Source organism: Rhinatrema bivittatum, chromosome 4 (genome assembly GCF_901001135.1).
Source record: "Rhinatrema bivittatum chromosome 4, aRhiBiv1.1, whole genome shotgun sequence".
Lineage (NCBI taxonomy): Eukaryota > Metazoa > Chordata > Amphibia > Gymnophiona > Rhinatrematidae > Rhinatrema > Rhinatrema bivittatum.
Genome location: NC_042618.1, coordinates 254,150,890 through 254,169,055, shown reverse-complemented (window position 1 = coordinate 254,169,055; position 18,166 = coordinate 254,150,890). Strand labels below are relative to the sequence as shown.

Below are 18,166 nucleotides of genomic sequence, written 5' to 3'. Positions count from 1 at the left end.
TGTGCAAAGGCATGGTCATTGTTAAAAGATACCATCCTAGAAGCACAGTCCAGATGTATTCCACACATTAATAAAGGTGGAAAGAAGGCAAAACGATTACCAGCATGGTTAAAAGGGAAGGTAAAAGAAGCTATTTTAGCCCAAAGATCTTCATTCAAAAATTGGAAGAAGGATCCAACAGAAGAAAATAGGATAATGCATAAGCGTTGACTAGTTAAATGTAAGACATCGATAAGACAGGCTAAGAGAGAATTTGAAAAGAAGTTGGCCATAGAGGCAAAAACTCACAGTAAAAACTTTTAAATATATCTGAAGCAGAAAGCCTGTGAGGGAGTCAGTTGGACCGTTAGATGATCGAGGGATTAAAGGGGCACTTAGAGAAGATAAGGCCATCACGGAAAGATTAAATGATTTCTTTGCTTCGGTGTTTACTGAAGAGGATGTTGGGGAGGTACCCGTACTGGAGAAGGTTTTCATGGGTAATGATTCAGATGGACTGAACCAAATCATGGTGAACCTAGAAGATGTGGTAGGCCTGATTGAGAAACTGAAGAGTAGTAAATCACCTGGACCGGATGGTATACACCCCAGAGCTCTGAAGGAACTAAAAAATGAAATTTCAGACTTTTTAGTAAAAATTTGTAACCTATCATTAAAATCATCCATTGTATCTGAAGACTGGAGGATAGCTAATGTAACCCCCATATTTAAAAAGGGATCCAGGGGTGATCCGGGAAACTACAGACCAGTTAGCCTGACTTCGGTGCCAGGAAAAATAGTGGAAAGTCTTCTAAACATCAAAATCACAGAACATATAGAAAGACATGGTTTAATGGAACAAAGTCAGCATGGCTTTACCCAAGGCAAGTCTTGCCTCACAAATCTGCTTCACTTTTTTGAAGGAGTTAATAAACATGTGGATAAAGGTGAACCAGTAGATGTGTAGTGTACTTAGATTTTCAGAAGGCATTTGACAAAGTTCCTCATGAGAGGCTTCTAGGAAAAGTAAAAGTCATGGGATAGGTGGCGATTTCCTTTCGTGGATTACAAACTGGCTAAAAGACAGGAAACAGAGAGTAGGATTAAATGGACAACTTTCTCAGTGGAAGGGAGTGGGCAGTGGAGTGCCTCAGGGATCTGTATTGGGACCCTTACTTTTCAATATATTTATAAATGATCTGGAAAGAAATATGACGAGTGAGGTAATCAAATTTGCAGATGATACAAAATTGTTCAGAGTAGTTAAATCACAAGCAGATTGTGATAAATTGCAGGAAGTCCTTGTAAGACTGGAAAATTGGGCATCAAAATGGCAGATAAAATTTAATGTGGATAAGTGCAAGGTGATGCATAAAAGGAAAAATAACCCATGGCATAGTTACACAATGTTAGGTTCCATATTAGGTGCTACCACCCAAGAAAGAGATCTAGGCATCATAGTGGATAACACATTGAAAATGATAAGGGGAATGGAACAGCCCCCCTATTTATTTATTTGTTTGTTTTGTATACCGACATTCAACAATAGTCATCACATCGGTTAACATATAATACAATGGAAATAGATTGTACAGGATAAGAGAGAAAATTAACAGATATAGAAGGAAAATAGAGAAAGAGAAATAATTAAATTGAATTTAGGAAATAACTCTTGTTAACATGTTGCAAAAGCTTTTAAAAAGAGAAAAGTTTTAAATTCTTTTTTAAAAGTTTGTAAAGAAGATTCAAGTCTTAAGTCAATTGGAAAAGAGTTCCATAAAAATGGGCCAGCTATTAAAAAAGCAAGTTGTTTTGTTGAAGTGAGACGAGATAATTCAGGAGATGGGGTTTCAAGATGTCCAGTGTTTGTGGATCGCAAGGTTCTTCTTGATTTTTGAAAATGAAGTGTAGAAGTCATCCAGTCGGTCTTATTGTTATATAGCACTTTATGAATTAGAAAGACTATGGGGAAAGACTAAAGAGGTTAGGACTTTTCAGCTTGGAGAAGAGACGGCTGAGGGGTGATATGATAGAGGTGTTTAAAATCATGAGAGGTCTAGAGCTGGTAGATGTGAATCGGTTGTTTACTCTTTCAAATAATATAAAAACTAGGGGGCACTCCATGAAGTTAGCATGTGGCACATTTAAAACTAATCGGAGAAAGTTCTTTTTCACTCAATGCACAATTAAACTCTGGAATTTGTTGCCAGAGAATGTGGTTAGTGCAGTTAGTGTAGCTGTGTTTAAAAATGGATTGGATAAGTTCTTGGAGGAGAAGTCCATTACATGCTATTAATTAAGTTGACTTAGAAAATAGTCACTGCTATTACTAGCAACAGTAACATGGAATAGATTTAGTTTTTGGGTACTTTCCACGTTCTTATGGCCTGCATTGGCCACTGTTGGAAACAGGATGCTGGGCTTGATGGACCCTTGGTCTGACCCAGTATGGCATGTTGTTATATTCTTAGCTCATTGCTAGATAAGTCTCCCAGAAGCCTTAGACCCATTTGATCCTGATTGGATTGGCCTCCATTGAAGAGGATAGTGGACTAATTAGATCTTGGCCCAAGAAAAGGACCTGGACCTCTGTTTAGACAAGATCCATCCCTGTCAGCTAGTGTGTGTTATAAAATACGATATCCATGCGCAGGGGGAGGAAATTTTAAAAGGCAAAATGCGGCAATGGGAGTAGGGCTTCCCACTTTCACTCCCAGTCCACTCCAATTAAGGAGCAGACTTGGAGGGAACTTCTCTATACCCCTACCTAACCTTCCTACCCTTTACCCTCTCCTTCCCAACCCCTAACCCCTTCCTAGCTACTTATGTTTTTTTTCTTCAATTATTTACTGCTTCTCGGGAGCAGAAGTAACCTCTGTACGCAGGTCGGCTGCTGGAGCGCGCTTCCCCAGGACAGGGTCGAATGGCGCTGTCCCAGCCTGCCTCCTGTCCCGTCCCTCCCTGCTGAGACCGCACCCCTGGCCCTCCCCTTTTCAAAGACCTGGCACTTCGGCACATAATGGGGGTTATGCACATGGCCGGGCCCTTCCGAAAATGCACACATTCTATGTAGGCCCAGCCACGCACATAACCCCCATTATTCATGCCCACAGAGCTTTTAAAATTTACTCATATAGAGGCAGTGCATGCAGATTTAACTCATGCATATTCATTGTAAATATCCTGAAAACCAATTGGCTGGAATCCTCCAGGACAAGTTTGGGACCCTCTGCACTAGAATCATGATATCTGCTACAGGATGATATACTATGAGTCAAAAACGCCACCTCATCCTCTGGAAACTTGGGACTCCTGAGCTTCCCCAAGCTGAAGCCATCTTTTTCAGCTGCTTGCCAAACAAAGGACTCCCTCTGGAGGGAAATTTTTTCAAGTTGATGCTAGAAAAGGCATCTGCCAAACAACGCTACATTCAAAGGAACTTCCAAGCCTCTACTATAAATGCCACATCCCAGCCAAAGAGCACACTGAGGCAAAGCATGCATCTGTAAAGAATCTTCCAAGCAGACCTTCTTCCACACCACAGCATGCTGAGATGTGCAGTGCCATGCTGCCCATCTCAAGGACCATTGAAACATAGCTAGAGGTCCTCTTGGTCACTGTGCAGAACACATCATCCACCCATCTACGTCCAAATGCGGACTCTATTAAGAAATATCCTTTTGTCCATACCCAGTGGAGAGGTAAACCCCGGAAGATTTCTGGACAGATGGCAACACAGACAGTAAGCCAAGTGCATGCACATAACAACTTCACCAACATAAAGGGGTAACCAGGTTCTGTCCCGGTGATGCAAAGGAGCTCCTCCATGTGTCTGAACACACATATTGGCCAGTTTTCATACTTGCCCACAAGTAGAAAGTCTGCTGCCAAACATTGTTATTTTTTCTTTTTTTGCTTGGGGTAGAGTAAATTAACTCATAGCCCAGGATGTTCTGGGCTAAGTGATACTGCAGACTATCCACAGGGTCTCTCAGTAGGTCCATAGAAGAAGAAAAGGGGCCCTGGTTTAATTATCTGTTTCCCTTGGCCGCAAGATCACCACTGGCTTCACCAGGGAACTCTTCTCAGAAGTGGGAAGTAGTGCATCAAGGTAATTTTGCAGCCTTGCCCGAGTCAGACGCCCTTGAAAAGCTGCCAAAGAAACAGGAGTTAAAGAAGACTCCCCACCCCCAGTGCTCCAGGGCTGGTGGCTGGACAGTTTTGCAGTACCAGGAATCTCCCCAATATGCTCCATGGGACTGATAAGGAGGGCATGCTCCTTCACTTTCTTGCTTGACCAATATGGCATCCGATCCCATTCCCTGAAGGAACAGGAACTCAGAATACTGATGACTTGGACAGCTTCACTGATCAGGAACCTCATGATCATCAAATCACCTGATCATGGCTACGATCCCTCCCTTCAATAAAATCCTGTAGAACTCTCCACTCACTACATCCAAAGGCCTTGCCAAACTACTTTGCACTGCCACTGTCCTGCACTCCAACTAAATAGTCAGGCCTACTCTCATTGTGCCGGTATCTAAATACATTTCCCCCACTTGCTTGGTCTCCACTGCCTGTGCTCTATTTAACATTAAATAGACAAGCACAAACATAGGAGGGAGAAACAAAAATCAACACTTTTTTTAAATTAACCTTTTATTGTGGAAGTAGAAATTCTACAACACATATTTGGAGACTGCACCTTCAAAAGGATATAAACAGGATGGAGTCAGTCCAGTGGGTGGCTACTAAAATGGTCAGAGGTCTTCATTCTAAAGCATATAGGGATAGACTTAAAGATCTAAACATGTACACCCTAGAGGAAAGAAGAGATAGGGGAGATATGATAGAGACTTTCAAATATCTCAAAGGTTTCCATGCCCAGGTGAGCCTTTTTCAATGGAAAGGAGGCTCTAGAACAAGGGGTCATGAAATGAGGTTGAAAGAGGTACTCTCAGGAGTAATCTTAGGAAATATTTCTTTACAGAGAGGGTGGTGGGTTTGTGGAATAGCCTCCTAGCGAAAGTGGTGAGACAAAAAACAGTAGCTGAATTTAAGAAAGCATTGAATAAATACATGGTATCTCTAGGGAAGTAATGGGAATGTAATACTAAATTAATTGGATGGATAGGCAGACTGGATATGCCATACAGTCTTTTTCTGCCATCAAGTTTCTATGTTTTCTATATCCATCATAATCCATTTGTTGTGTCCGTTGGTTCCCGATGCCCTCTCTCCACCCTCCTTACCTCTTTGGCGCCTCCCTCTTCGCCCGCGAGAAGATTGGCTGCCGCGGCGTCCTTCTGCCGAAGTCCTCCGGCATCCCCGGACTGGCTAGATGCTGCAACCCGCCATGTTCCTGGAGGCCTAGAGGCGCATGCGTGGCGCGGCCCCGACTGAAGTACCGGCGATGGCGCGAACCTCAGGGCGTCCCCCTGAGATGACGTCACCCACGACGGATATATAAGGTCTTAGAATTTGCTAACAGATTGAGTTAGCAAGGGTTACTCTACCTAAGCTACTCTGCCTCCTCGGACTTACCAGGGGCACCAGCTCCTCGGGTGCCTCGCTCTCTCCTTTGTTTTTGAGGTGACAGTCTGGAACCGGTACTTGCTCCTCGAGGGCCCTCGTTCCCAGACTTGCTCCGTATTCCCTTCTGCCTGGAAGTCATCACTGCCAACTACATCAGTGAGTTACTATCGCTCTCTCAGAGCTTTCCCTGGAACCAGGTACTCGCTCCTCGAGGGCCTATACATTCCAGCTCCTGGGCTTCCATGAGACATTGTGTGAGTGTTACCATCAGGTTTCGGTACATGAACTCTGCATACCCTGCCTACTCACTATATTTCAGTTTCTCTACAGCTCAGCCTCCAGGGATCGCTGTTCCAGTATCTGAGGGACTGCAGCCCATCCTCCCCCCGGGGGCATGGTCATCTGCCACTGGTCCAAGGATCCACCCACAACTCTCCTAAATAACAACAGATTGCTAACTCCCTAGCAGACTGCTAACTACTAACACAACACAATTTGGCATAAATCAACAGCTAATGCAATTTTCTCCAACCCTTGGTTTATCCCCCCATAACAGTATTTCCATTTCTCATAGGGCTTTCATATATTTGTGAAAGCATCCAGTCTATTTTTCCTTATTGCCATAAAATGTTCCATCCCATGGCTCTCATCCAATCGATTGTACATCTGTAACATTGCTGTAGCAGCTGATTTCTTTTAGTTAACCACAATAGAGCAACTTGTAGCATTGAAAACCTGAAATATTAACTTGTTTACCTGTCGAGGAGCCTCCTTGATTGACACGTTAAAAAGAAAAAACTTAGATTCCCATAGTAAACTATAGCTTGTCAGAGTTTGTATAAATTGTTGAATATCTTTCCAGATGGGAGAGATCCCTGCACAATCCACCATATGTGTCGTATAGTGCCTTCATCCCCACACCCTCTCCTGCATTTATTAGACACAGAACCATACATTGTATGCAATCTAGCAGGTATAAGATATCTGTAGTACACCTTAAGGGAGTTTTCTGTTAAATGCACTGATAAAGACAATTTAGCTGCAAGCATAGATATATCTTCCCAGCAGGTTGGGGGGGGGGGGATAAAAGGGGAATGAGGAGTCCAGCCCATGTGACCCCCCCCAAGCTATGCCATGCCCAAGCTTTCACTTCTAGAAAAGCCTGTCTGATAAAACTAGAGGTCTGAGATATGCTCACTCAGGAGAAGGAGCCTAGGCTTTCACTACAGGAGCCTAACTGTTCCAGAGCTCTGTTCAACTTGAGAACATAAGAACATAAGACTTGCCATACTGGGTCAGACCAAAGGACTATCAAGCCCAGTATCCTGGGCCCAACATTGGCCAATCCAAGTCACAAGTACCTGGCAGGATTCCAAGGGGTAGATAGTTTCCAAGCTGTTTATCCCAAGAATAAGCAGTGGATTTCTGCAATTCTACCTTAAAAATGGTTAATGGACTTTTCCTCCAGGAACTTGCTTAGGCTTTCACCTCAGGAGCTGTGTAAAAGAACATAAACTAAGGTAGGGCCATGCTCTTCTGAGGAAGGAACCAGCCATTCACCCCAGCAGCAGCCCACTAACCATACTTTCCTGTTCATCCAGCCACACTAGGCCATAGTCCACAGCATGGTATACTTGTCTACCATCTGCTGGAGACAGAATACTGGCAGTTGGTGTCAGCACAGATGTATATAAGGAGTGACATCAGTGAGCCTGATGATCTATGTCTCCATCTGCTGGTTGGTGTGCATAACTTGTTCATCAGGACTGATCAGACTAGATGACAAGGAACCAGCAACTGGGCCATTTGTATTGTAATTACAGTAATAACTGGAAGTTCTAGTGTAAACACAAATGCTCATGTACAATAGCAAGAAATGTTTAGAAGGCTATGTAAGGGACAAAGGAGGCCAGCTATTCTACCAAGAGCCATGCTAGCACTGGTAGGTATTTAGACTGTTGTAAAGCTTTTTGGTTAGACACGAGAAAGAAGGGATGAGCTAAAAGAAGGATTTTGTATGCTCATCTTCCTAAAATAGAAGACAACAAAACTGTCCTGGATGAAGATAGATTACAAGTAATTATACTCTACAGCTAGCAACTGGGATGTATCCTTAGCAATTTGGACTGGAATAACTGGGCAGACTGGATGGGTGGGGGGATCTTTGTCTGCTGTAATCTACCATGTTACTATTTCCTGACCTTTCATTAATGATCATCTTTCAAAATGTGGTTCTCATTAACCTTAGTGATATATATGTAACCTTTCCACAACTGAACTGCTATTATGGAGACCCCTTGCAGAGTGTTCCAGAGTAAATCTATCCAGGCAAGCTCTAGCTGTTCAGAAAGGAATCTGTAGGAGATACTAAGTGAGGAAGGATCTGCTAAAATAAAGGGAAAATCTAGAGCCAGAGTTCAGCATGGATGCCTAGCTGGGCATTGCATTGCTCCTAGGGAGGTTCATGCAGAACACATTCAAGAAATCTCCCTCCAAGAGGATTTTTTCCTGGATCAAGTCCCAGAAATGTGAGTAAATGACTGTTTTCCTTATAAGAGGTATAAATGGGATCAACAGTTTAACCCCAGTCAGGGAGTTGAAAAGAAACATTTCTTGTGTTTAAATGGAAGTGTAAGCACACCAAGATAGAAACTCAGCCAAATGCTGAAATTTCCCTTATGTTGCTGTTGAAGAAATGGGAGGTTAGTTTAGCCTATGCCAAGGAGTGTCCTATTGCACTTGGAGGCTACTAATCCAATTGCTTTATATATTTTGTTAAAAATGTGTATTCATTAACTGTTCCTTATAGAATGCAGCTTAAAAATAAACCTTTCTTGTAAATAAATTCACTCAGTTGGGAATCATTTTGGAAGTTAGTATGAAGTAATTTTTTTCTTACAATGGTGATTATATCCTATCACCGATAGCTTTATTTATTTATTTCAGTTATTTATATTCCACCAATTACTAGAATCTGTACTAGACAGGTTCCAATAAACACCAACTATATATAACACAAACAATATAAAACAAATTCAAATCATAAAAAACAAAAATAAAATCTAACAGGCAAAGCTAAGACAAGTCAAACATAAGAGGCAAAAGCCTTCCTAAACAAATAGGGGGTAGATAGTCAAAAGTCTAAATGGCTTAGCCACATATTTAAAAATCTTATCCAGCTAAAGTCCAGGGGGCGTCCTCCTAGAATGTCTATCTGCTGCCCCAGGAAGCAGAGTTGGCCCGTTAAGTTAACTGAATATCCCATTTAAATCAGCTGAAGGTTTGAAAATAGATGAAAAACAAAGAAGGAATTGGAGTTCTCTTGATAATAGGATATCAATATTCAAAGCTGGCTGTTTAAGTAACTTGGCTGGATATATCTATCCGGCTAACTTAATTAGCCTCTCAGAGGCTGAATATTGACCTTTAAATTTTTAGCAACTTCCTGTATGCTTTATAGTCTCTTTCCTGGCACACTGACAAAGGCAGTTCATCCCTTTACAGTTAGTATTGTTTCACTCACTATTCATTATACCAGTTGACTGATGACAGATCAAAAAGAGCCCTAAGACCATTCAGGACAGTTCCCTGACTATACAGTTACATATAATCATGCAAATATGTGGAAAGTGAACTATGTGCTCTAAAGTTAATATACTTCTGAAAGTATGCTTAAACCATGATCAATTATCTTTAAAATGTAGTCTAGTATACATCCCTTCTTGATTTACTGTAGTTTAAATGCTAGCTTTAATAAATCAAAATTTCTAGTCAAAATAATTTGCAATCAAAATCAGTTTTCCCAGTGATGATGAAAAAATCTCAGAGATGATGTACTTTTCTTCCTAGAATTATGAACATTAGTTCAAATGAACTATTCGTAAAAAAAGAGACTTAAACAGAGGAGAAGATAACTTCCTAAACTGTTGGTTCAGAATAATTTAATTATTGCTATACACCAGTATAATTTACGACAAGATAATTCTTGCTCCAGGAAATCTGAAATCTTTAAGCTGCAAAGTGTTAAAATTCAAATATAGGATGAGTACATTTTAACTAGATATTTATTTATAGATGTATTAAGTAGTGCTCTATCTTAGGGTACCTTACAAGGGACAAACAAGCAGACTAAAAAAAAAATACAAAAAAGAAAAGTGAATCAAAGACCAAATGATAAAGAGAGGATTTAGGTATTAAGATACACCAAATGGAAAAGGTGAGGTTTGAAAATAGATGAAAAACAAAGAAGGATGTGGAACTCTCTGGATAACAGGAGATCAATATTGAAAGCTGGTTGTTTAAGTAACTTGGCCGGATATACCTTATCTGGCAAAGTTACAACATATAATGAGCAGCACGGCTATGTCGCTGAATATATACATATTAGGGATGTGCAGCAGGGACGGATTCGTCCTATTCGGATTCGTCGGGACCCAAATCCGTTGCATCCGTTCTCGGGGGACCCCGATCCGTTCATTATTTACATATGTATTTGTTTCCCAAAAAACCCCCCATCCCAACCCTTTACATTTAATTTACTACAACCTCCCACCCTCCTGACCCCCCAAGATTTGCCAAAAGTCCCTGGTGGTCTAGCGGGGTTCCTGGAGCGATCTCCTTCACTCGGGCCGTCGCCATTGGTCGGCCTCTGTGACATAGTAAGGGCAAAGGCTATTGGCGCCATTTTGAATACCGGCAGCCAACAGCCCGATTGCAGGAGATCGCTCTAGGACCCCTGCTGGACCCCCAGGGACTTTTGGCAAGTCTTGGAGGGGTCATGAGGGTGCGAGTTTATTCATAAGTGATATGTTGTATTCGTGGGGGTTCGCCATACGTTTCGTGACCCCCATGAATACACGAATCTGGCATATACGTTGCGGATTGCCAATATGTTGCAAACAAATGCACACCCTTAATACGTATAAATTCACACTTAGCCAAACAAGTAATAACCAGCTAAATTTAGATCTGTTCTGTGGCTCGTTTAACTTAGCCAGTTAACGTATGCGACTAAGACTGAATGTAGCTAGTTAGCAACATAAGTTATGCAAGTAATTTGCTCCACCCTTATCTGCTCACTACATGCCCACAACTTAAGTGGCTAAATTTTTACCCATATAATTGATTAATATGGCTAAGTGGTGACAACTGAACAAAGGCATATATTCAGTGGTGCATATTCATAGACGCATATTCAGTGGTCACATAAGCTATACTTATACGGATAAATAGCAGTGAACGCACTTTGAATATTCTCCTCCAGATGTCAACTTGTAACAGAGGGACAATGCCAGTAATGAGAAAGCACAGAAGAGAGATTTCTTGTTTCCTATAAGGGGTACAGAGAAGACTATGAGATTTAGAGCAGAGAGACCAAGACAGCACAAAAAGAACCAGGGCAGAGAGGTAACAACTAATCAGACTATTTATTTATTTATTTATTTATTTATTTATTTATTTAAAGAGTCTTCTATACCGATGTTAGTCGAAACATCACCTCGGTTTACATGGAACAAAAGCAACGGAAATTACAAGTAACAGGGGAAGGGTAGGGGGTACAAAAAACCAATAGGAGAGCAGAGAAGCATAAGAACAATTAACAAGTGAACTATAATGTCATAAGAACAAGTTCATAGTCAAATTCAGGTCATGATCCATCACAATTCAATATTCATCAAGGGTGTTGGGGAAAGGCTTGTTTGAATAGCCAGGTTTTGATGATTTGGTGATGCAAGGTTCAAGTCTGAGATGGGTTGGGAGTGAGTTCCAGTGCATAGGTCCAGCAATGGAGAGCGCCCGATCCCTTGTAACTGTGAGGTGTGCTTTCTTTAGGGATGGCACATGGAGGGACCCTTTGTTAGTGGTCCTTGTCGGTCGATTCGAGCAGGCAAATTGGAGGGGATCTACCAGCCAGTTGGAGTGATGGGAATATAAGGCTTTATGGATAATGGTCAGGGATTTAAAGAGCATGCGGGAGGGAATAGGGAGCCAGTGTAGGTCCTTCAGTATAGGGGAAATATGGTCGTATTTATGAGCGTTGGAGAGGGTTCTGGCTACAGTGTTCTGTAGCATTTGGAGGGGCTTTAAGGAGGAGTAGGGTAGGCCAAGAAAGAGGGAGTTACAGTAATCCATCTTGGATGCCAGTGTAGCCTGGACGACAGTGCGGAAGTCACTAGCGTGATTACAAAGTGAAACTCATGATTTTGAATTGCGCACAGAATTTAACCAATAGAGAGGAACAGAACAGGATAGTGAATATTTGGGAAAAAAAATAAGATGACAATATTATTTTTCATGTCCTTTGGAGGACTATTTTTGAAATATGTTACCAGGGTAACTAACCAGATATCCAGGTAAAATCAGGAGCTTAAAACTGCCCTCCCCCTCTCCGGGTAAAAGTAGCCACCCTATTTCACAGCACTGGTGCTTTTACCTGTGCTGGAAAGGGCAGGTTGGAGGTGGTGGTGGTGGTGGTGGTGGTGGAGAACAGCAGAGCCAGCAGTCAGTGCTTTGAGGATTTCATTTTGAAATCCTCACACATGATTTATGATGTGAAGCAGGTACAAAGTCCACAGGTACTGAAGTACCACAGTGCAGGTCGGTCCCACATTTTCAAAGGGAAACTCCACGGGCAGCTTCTCTTTGAAAAATGTGCTTTCAGGTATGCAAGTCCTACATGTTTTCTAAATGTTAAACCCTGCTTGGGGGTGGGGGTGGGGGGTACATAAAAGAAAAACCATTGCTGAAAAGTTCTAATCCTACCTGCTTCTTGTTTTCCAAACTTTCCAGGGGGTGTACCCTATTGCAGATTTTAGAGACATTCACAAAAAGGCAAACCTTTCCTTTCTGCAGTATCACTTATAAAAATGTTAAACAGAATTGGTTCAGCGATCAATCCCTAAAGGGTACCACAGGTATGCACCTATGATAACCCCCTTTTCCTATGAGTGAACTCAGGTACCACTCCCTTTGTCAGCTACCACTCAACCACTTTCTAACCCAGTTATTCCCTTTATGGTCCATACCTAGGGCATTCATATATAACATATAGAAACATGACAGCAGAAAAAGACCGTGTGGCCCATCCAATCTGCCCATCCATCCAATTAATTTAGCATTATAATTCTCATCACTTCCTTAGAAATCCCCTGTATTTATCTCATACTTTCTTCAATTCAAATACTGTTTTTGTCTCCATCACTTCCACTGGAAGGCTATTCCATGCATCCATCACCCTATCTGTAAATTATTCCTGATTCTATCCATTTTTCCTGATTCTATCCATTATTCCTGATTCTATCCATTTTCAACCTCATCGCATGAACCTTCATTCTAGATCCTCCTTTCCATTGAAAAAGGCTCACCTCCTGTGCATAGAAACTTTTGAGATATTTGAATGTCTCTATCAAATCTCCCTTATCTCGCCTTTCCTCTAGAGTATACATGTCTACATCTTTAAGTCTATTCTCATATGCTTTAGAACAAACACTCAGTTTATTTGTAAATCATCTATGCGGAACAGTGTCAAAGGCCTTGCTGAAATCTAAATATGTGATGACTGGTGTGGGTGTAAGCACTTTATGCTGTGGCATAGTTGATGCAGCCTCATAGACGAACCTATGAGGCCTATGCCAACAGCTGGCAAACGCGTCCTGAAACGGTACAGGCTGAAGCATCGCCTATATTAGGCACTGCCTCCACAGGTTTACCCCTTGGGTTCTGGCAGCTGGCAGTGTGTCCCAAGGATGGTATAGAGAGCAAGGGTCCGAGGGTATGCCAAGGTCAGACAAGCAGCAGGCTGGAGATACCAGGACAGGCCAAGAATTGGGGCAGGCAGCAAGCAAGTGTATGCAGGTGAAAGGCAAGAGGTTGGGACCAGGTGGCAGGCAACATGGTCAGGTCCAAAGTAAGAGATCAGGTCCAGGTGGCAGGTAATTGTGGAAAGGTCAAAATCAAGAGGTCAGTTCCAGGCAGCAGGCAGCTGTGGTCTTGTCCAAAAAAAGAGGTCAGTATCAGGAAGTCAGGCCAAGGATGGATGAAGACATACAAGAGACATTGGACGAGACAGGCAGTGCAGGACAAGGCCAGACGAGATAGGTTGGGCAAGGTAAGGCTGGACGAGGCAAGCTGGACAAGGCAAGGCAGGATGACAGGATGCAGGAGCTGAAGGGGTCATTCAGCCGGGGTCCGGAACCCCCGCTGAATGACCTCCTGCAGTCGATCTCCTGCCGGCGCCATTTTCCGTACGGAAAACGATTCGCGGCAGGAGATCGCTCCCGGACCCCCGCTGGACCCCCAGGGACTTTTGGCCAGCTTGGGGGGGCCTCCTGACCCCCACAAGTCTTGCCAAAAGTCCAGTGGGGGTCCGGAACGACCTCCTGCAGTCGAATCGTGTTGGTCTATGGCTGCCGCCATTTTGCGCCGCCATTTTGCAAAATGGCGGCACAGAATGGCGCCGGCTGAAGACAACATGATTCAATTGCAGGAGACCGTTCCGGACCGCCGCTGGACCCCCAAGTAATTTAAGGCATTTGGGGGGGGGGTTCGGGAGGGTGGGGGATTTAATTTAAAGGGTCGGGGGTGGGTTTTAGGGTGTTTTAGTGTGCCGGTTTTCCTGCCCTCCCCCTTCCCCCGATTTACGATTTTTTGACGATAAATCGGGGGAATTGGTATTGTATCATGACCGTAACGATTTTTGACGATTTAAAATATATCGGACGATATTTTAAATCGTCAAAAAACGATTCACATCCCTACTTGCAGCCCTCGAGGACCGGACTTGCCCACCCCTGCTCTAGAGGAAACAAATATATGATCACAGTGATCTGCTTGTTTACTAAGTGGGTAGAGTGCATATCTGCCTCTAACACTACTGAGAACACAGCCACCCTACTCTTGAATCACTTGTTCAGTCACTGGGGTCTGCCTATAAAAGTAGACTTGGACCAAGGACCACATTTTAATGGACAGGTAATTAAGCATATGTGGAAACTGTTGGGTATAAAAAGTAAGCTCCACATATCATATCACCCCCAGTTGTCACTACAAGTAGAGAGAACACAGAAAACCATAATCAGCATTCTAAAGAAGTATGTGTCCACATCACATAAGGACTGGGATATCAAATTACCCCTAGTGTTACTGGCTATTTGAGCTATGCCACACTGTACTATGGGGTTCTCCCCATTTGAGATGACAGGAAGAGAAATGACCTTACCTATGCATTTATTTTATAGGATGCAGGATGCTGATTTGAATAGTGCTACAACTGCACATGAATATGTTGCCCATCTGCAGGAACATTTACAAAACGCTTGCCTTTGCCTAAAATAATTTGTAAATGAATGTCAGAGGTAGAAAAGCTTATTATGATTTAAAAGCTGTTTCTAAAGGGGCAGATTTTCATAGGCTACAAGCTTAACCCGAGAAAATCTGCCCCATGTGTGCGCCGAGCCTATTTTGCATAGACTTGGCAGGGGGCGCAAGCCCCAGGATGCTTGCAAAAAGGGGCATTCCAGGTGTGGGGCCATGGGCGGGATGCTGGCCTGGGGGCGTGCCGGGGTGGGACCGAAGCCCCTGGCACAGCCGCTGTGCTGGGGGATGGCGCACTGGCAGCCAACCGTTGCACGCAAGTTATGCCTGCCCAGAGGCAGGCGTAACTTTCCAGATAAAGGTCAGCAGGGGGTTTTAGTTAGGGCTGGGTGGGGGCGGGTTAGATAGGGGAAGGGAGGGGAAGGTGGGGGGGTGGAATGGAGGAAGGCTGCGCGGCTCAGCGTACGCAAGTTGCACAATTGTGCAACCCCTTGCGTGTGCTGACCCTGGATTTTATAACATGCGCACGTTAGCACACGCATGTTATAAAATCGGGCGTAGATTTGTTTGCGCCAGGTTGCGCGAACAAATCTACGCCATGCGCAGGTTTGAAAATCTGCCCCAAAGAGTATAAAATTGGAGACAAGGTCTTTTACTATAATTACAGTAAAAAAGCCAAAGAAAGCAAATTTTTGACCAGTTGGAAAGGGCCAGTTGTGGCTAAAGTCTCACCAGTCACATATCGTATTTGAATTAAGACAAATCCTGATGGTGAAGATGTCCTTAAATGGGTTCACATTAATCTGCTCAGACCTTGTCTCCCTCATAAATTTATGGATCAAAATGCTGAGCCCAGTGACACTGACATTAACAATAAAGCAGGAGAGTAGTTCTCTACTGTTTTTCAGATGAAGAGCCAAATCCCTGAGGGTAATTGTCCTAATGCTACTGATGAGAGGAGTAGAAGCTGCCAAACTGGTTGAACCTGGTCCCTACTCCGACATTGTGATGCAAAAAACCCCTAGCTTCCTCATCACGCAATCCCAGATTGTCATCCAGAAAGTCTTTGTGTCGCAGGACCCACAACATGTGATCCAGAAACATTTTATCCTCACTAACGTGCATTTGCCTGCAACTAAAGCTTGGTTTACAGATCATCTGAAATATGCTACCCAGAACATTCAGAACACTCTTAGCCAATTTGACAAAATTATTATCCACCCGTTAGAAAAGACTTAGACTGACCCAAAAGGTTTATTGGACTAATTGCTGGATCCATTATCTTTTCTGCCCTGGGTTCCCTCTTTGGTGCATCCATGTCCATTGCAAATGCAGTTTCCATAAAAAATTTGCAAGACACTGTTAAAGAGTTGCAGGACGATATGAAAGTATCTGTAATCAGATATGACACCAACAAGAACAGTTAACTTCTCAAGGTAAAATACTAAGTAACACTGTTACCTTGGTTAACCTACATTCACAAGTAATTGAGCATAATTGAGAGGACATTACAACCGTTAAAACTGTGCTAAGCGAGGACCACACTTTTATCCAGCCCATTCAAGCATTCACCAATGACTTGTTTAGAGAGCTAGACAACAACATGAATAACTTAATGAAAGGACACATTCCAACCTATTTAGTCTCTTCAGATGTCATTACAGATGTTTTCGCTAAAATTACACAAAGTAACATCAAGCCTGTCCAGGTCCAGATTCCTTATCATATGGGTAATGCTATACCTCTGTATGTGGACATTGAGAATATATGTAATCAGATATATCACCAACAAGAACAGTTAACTTCTCAAGGTAAAATACTAAGTAACACTGTTATCTTGGTTAATTTACATTCACAAGTAATTGAGCATAATTGAGAGGACATTACAACTGTTTTAAATTTGCCTTTCATTTTACCTGAGAATGTTTACCAATTGAAACAAGTAATTAATATAGGTACCTGGAAAACAATGTATACTTGCATATAGATACCCCTGCCCTTCTAGCCTATCAGAGCAACAATCCACAGCAACATTTAGTCCCTAATTTAAGCCTATGCCAACAAAGGACATACATTGGTTATGTCCCAGTAAGCCTTTCCTAAAAGATACTACAGAAGTAAGGTTGTTGTTGTTGTAAATAATGTTTGGTTAGTTAGCACCCCTCTGAAAGAGCTTGCTATTTCTAAAAGCATGATGTTACCAGTAAAGGTCCCTTACTCAGTAATGTTTCTTTAGTCACAGTACCTAAGAACTCAATAGTTACTATAGGGGGGTGTCCTTATAGAACCTAGAACCAGACCTGGTTTCCAAAGAGGTAGTAATCCTGGAATTGTTTCAGGGCCATGAAATCAACTTTGATGAAAACCTGGTATATCTTTTAGGCTATATAGACTCTCACACTGTGGAACAGTCTGTAGACCAAGACACAGCAGAAAGGAAAAGAAATTGTATTTAGGGTGTAATTGCAAAACTCTGCCACCCAACTGGTTACAATGGGATCATGTTACTCCCTTTTTGTGGCAACATTGGTTCCCTCCCTGACAATGTATCTGATTTAAAATTTTAGTGTTAATTTTTAAATTGGTTAAGATAGAAGGTCCCTCTTGTTACGCGCCCTACCCGCGGAAGTCCCACACACGGGACTGCTCACCTCCGGGCCCCCGGGCCAAGTTCCAGCACTGCCTCCCTTGTGGCCCTAGCTAGCCTAGTAAGGCTGCAGTGTCCCGCGGTAACGACCGCCAGGCCTCCTGCGAAGCGTCAGGCCGAGCACCGAGCACCGGCACCATCAGCCTGCCTAACCACGCCCCCAGGCACATGCGTGCGGACCATCCGCGCTGAAGTAGGAACTAGGGCAGGGCCTAGCTCTGCGGCGCGCCCTGATTGAACCCCCAATATAAGGAAGTGATTGCCTTCATTTCCTTGACTTGGCAATTGGGTCGTCTTGTTTCTGAGATTGTCACTGCGTGTTCCTGCTTGCTTGTTCCTAGTCTGTTCCAGGATCCTTCGTTCCAGTCCTGTTCCTGTTGTTCCGGATTCCTAGTACTGCTTGTTCCTGCTTGTTCATCTGTTCGTCTCCCTGGTCTTACCTTGGACTGCCTTCTGGTAAAGACCTCAGCTTGTTCCTGACCTGCCTGCCGCCTGCCAAAGACCTCAGCTTGTTCCTGACCTGCCTGCCTGCCTGCCGCCTGCCAAAGACCTCAGCTTGTTCCTGACCTGCCTACCTGCATGCCGCCTGCCAAAGATCTCAGCTTGTTCCTGATCTGCCTGCCACCTGCCAAAGACCTCAGCTTGTTCCTGACCTGCCTGCCTGCCACCTACCCAAGACCTCTGCTTGTT

General features: G+C 43.2%; 1 long non-coding RNA gene across 2 annotated transcripts in view; it reads left to right on the top strand.

The window, feature by feature from the left end:
* LOC115090659 overlaps positions 1 to 17,876 on the top strand; it is a 58,959-nt gene extending 41,083 nt beyond the window's left edge. Inside the window, exon 5 of one of the 2 annotated variants that reach the window (XR_003856458.1) lies at positions 17,818 to 17,876. This is a non-coding gene — a long non-coding RNA (uncharacterized LOC115090659). Of the gene's footprint in view, positions 1 to 14,753; positions 15,155 to 17,817 lie in introns of those variants that run through there. The other variant, XR_003856459.1, reaches the window with a different exon arrangement.
* Positions 17,877 to 18,166: the final 290 nt, after the last annotated feature.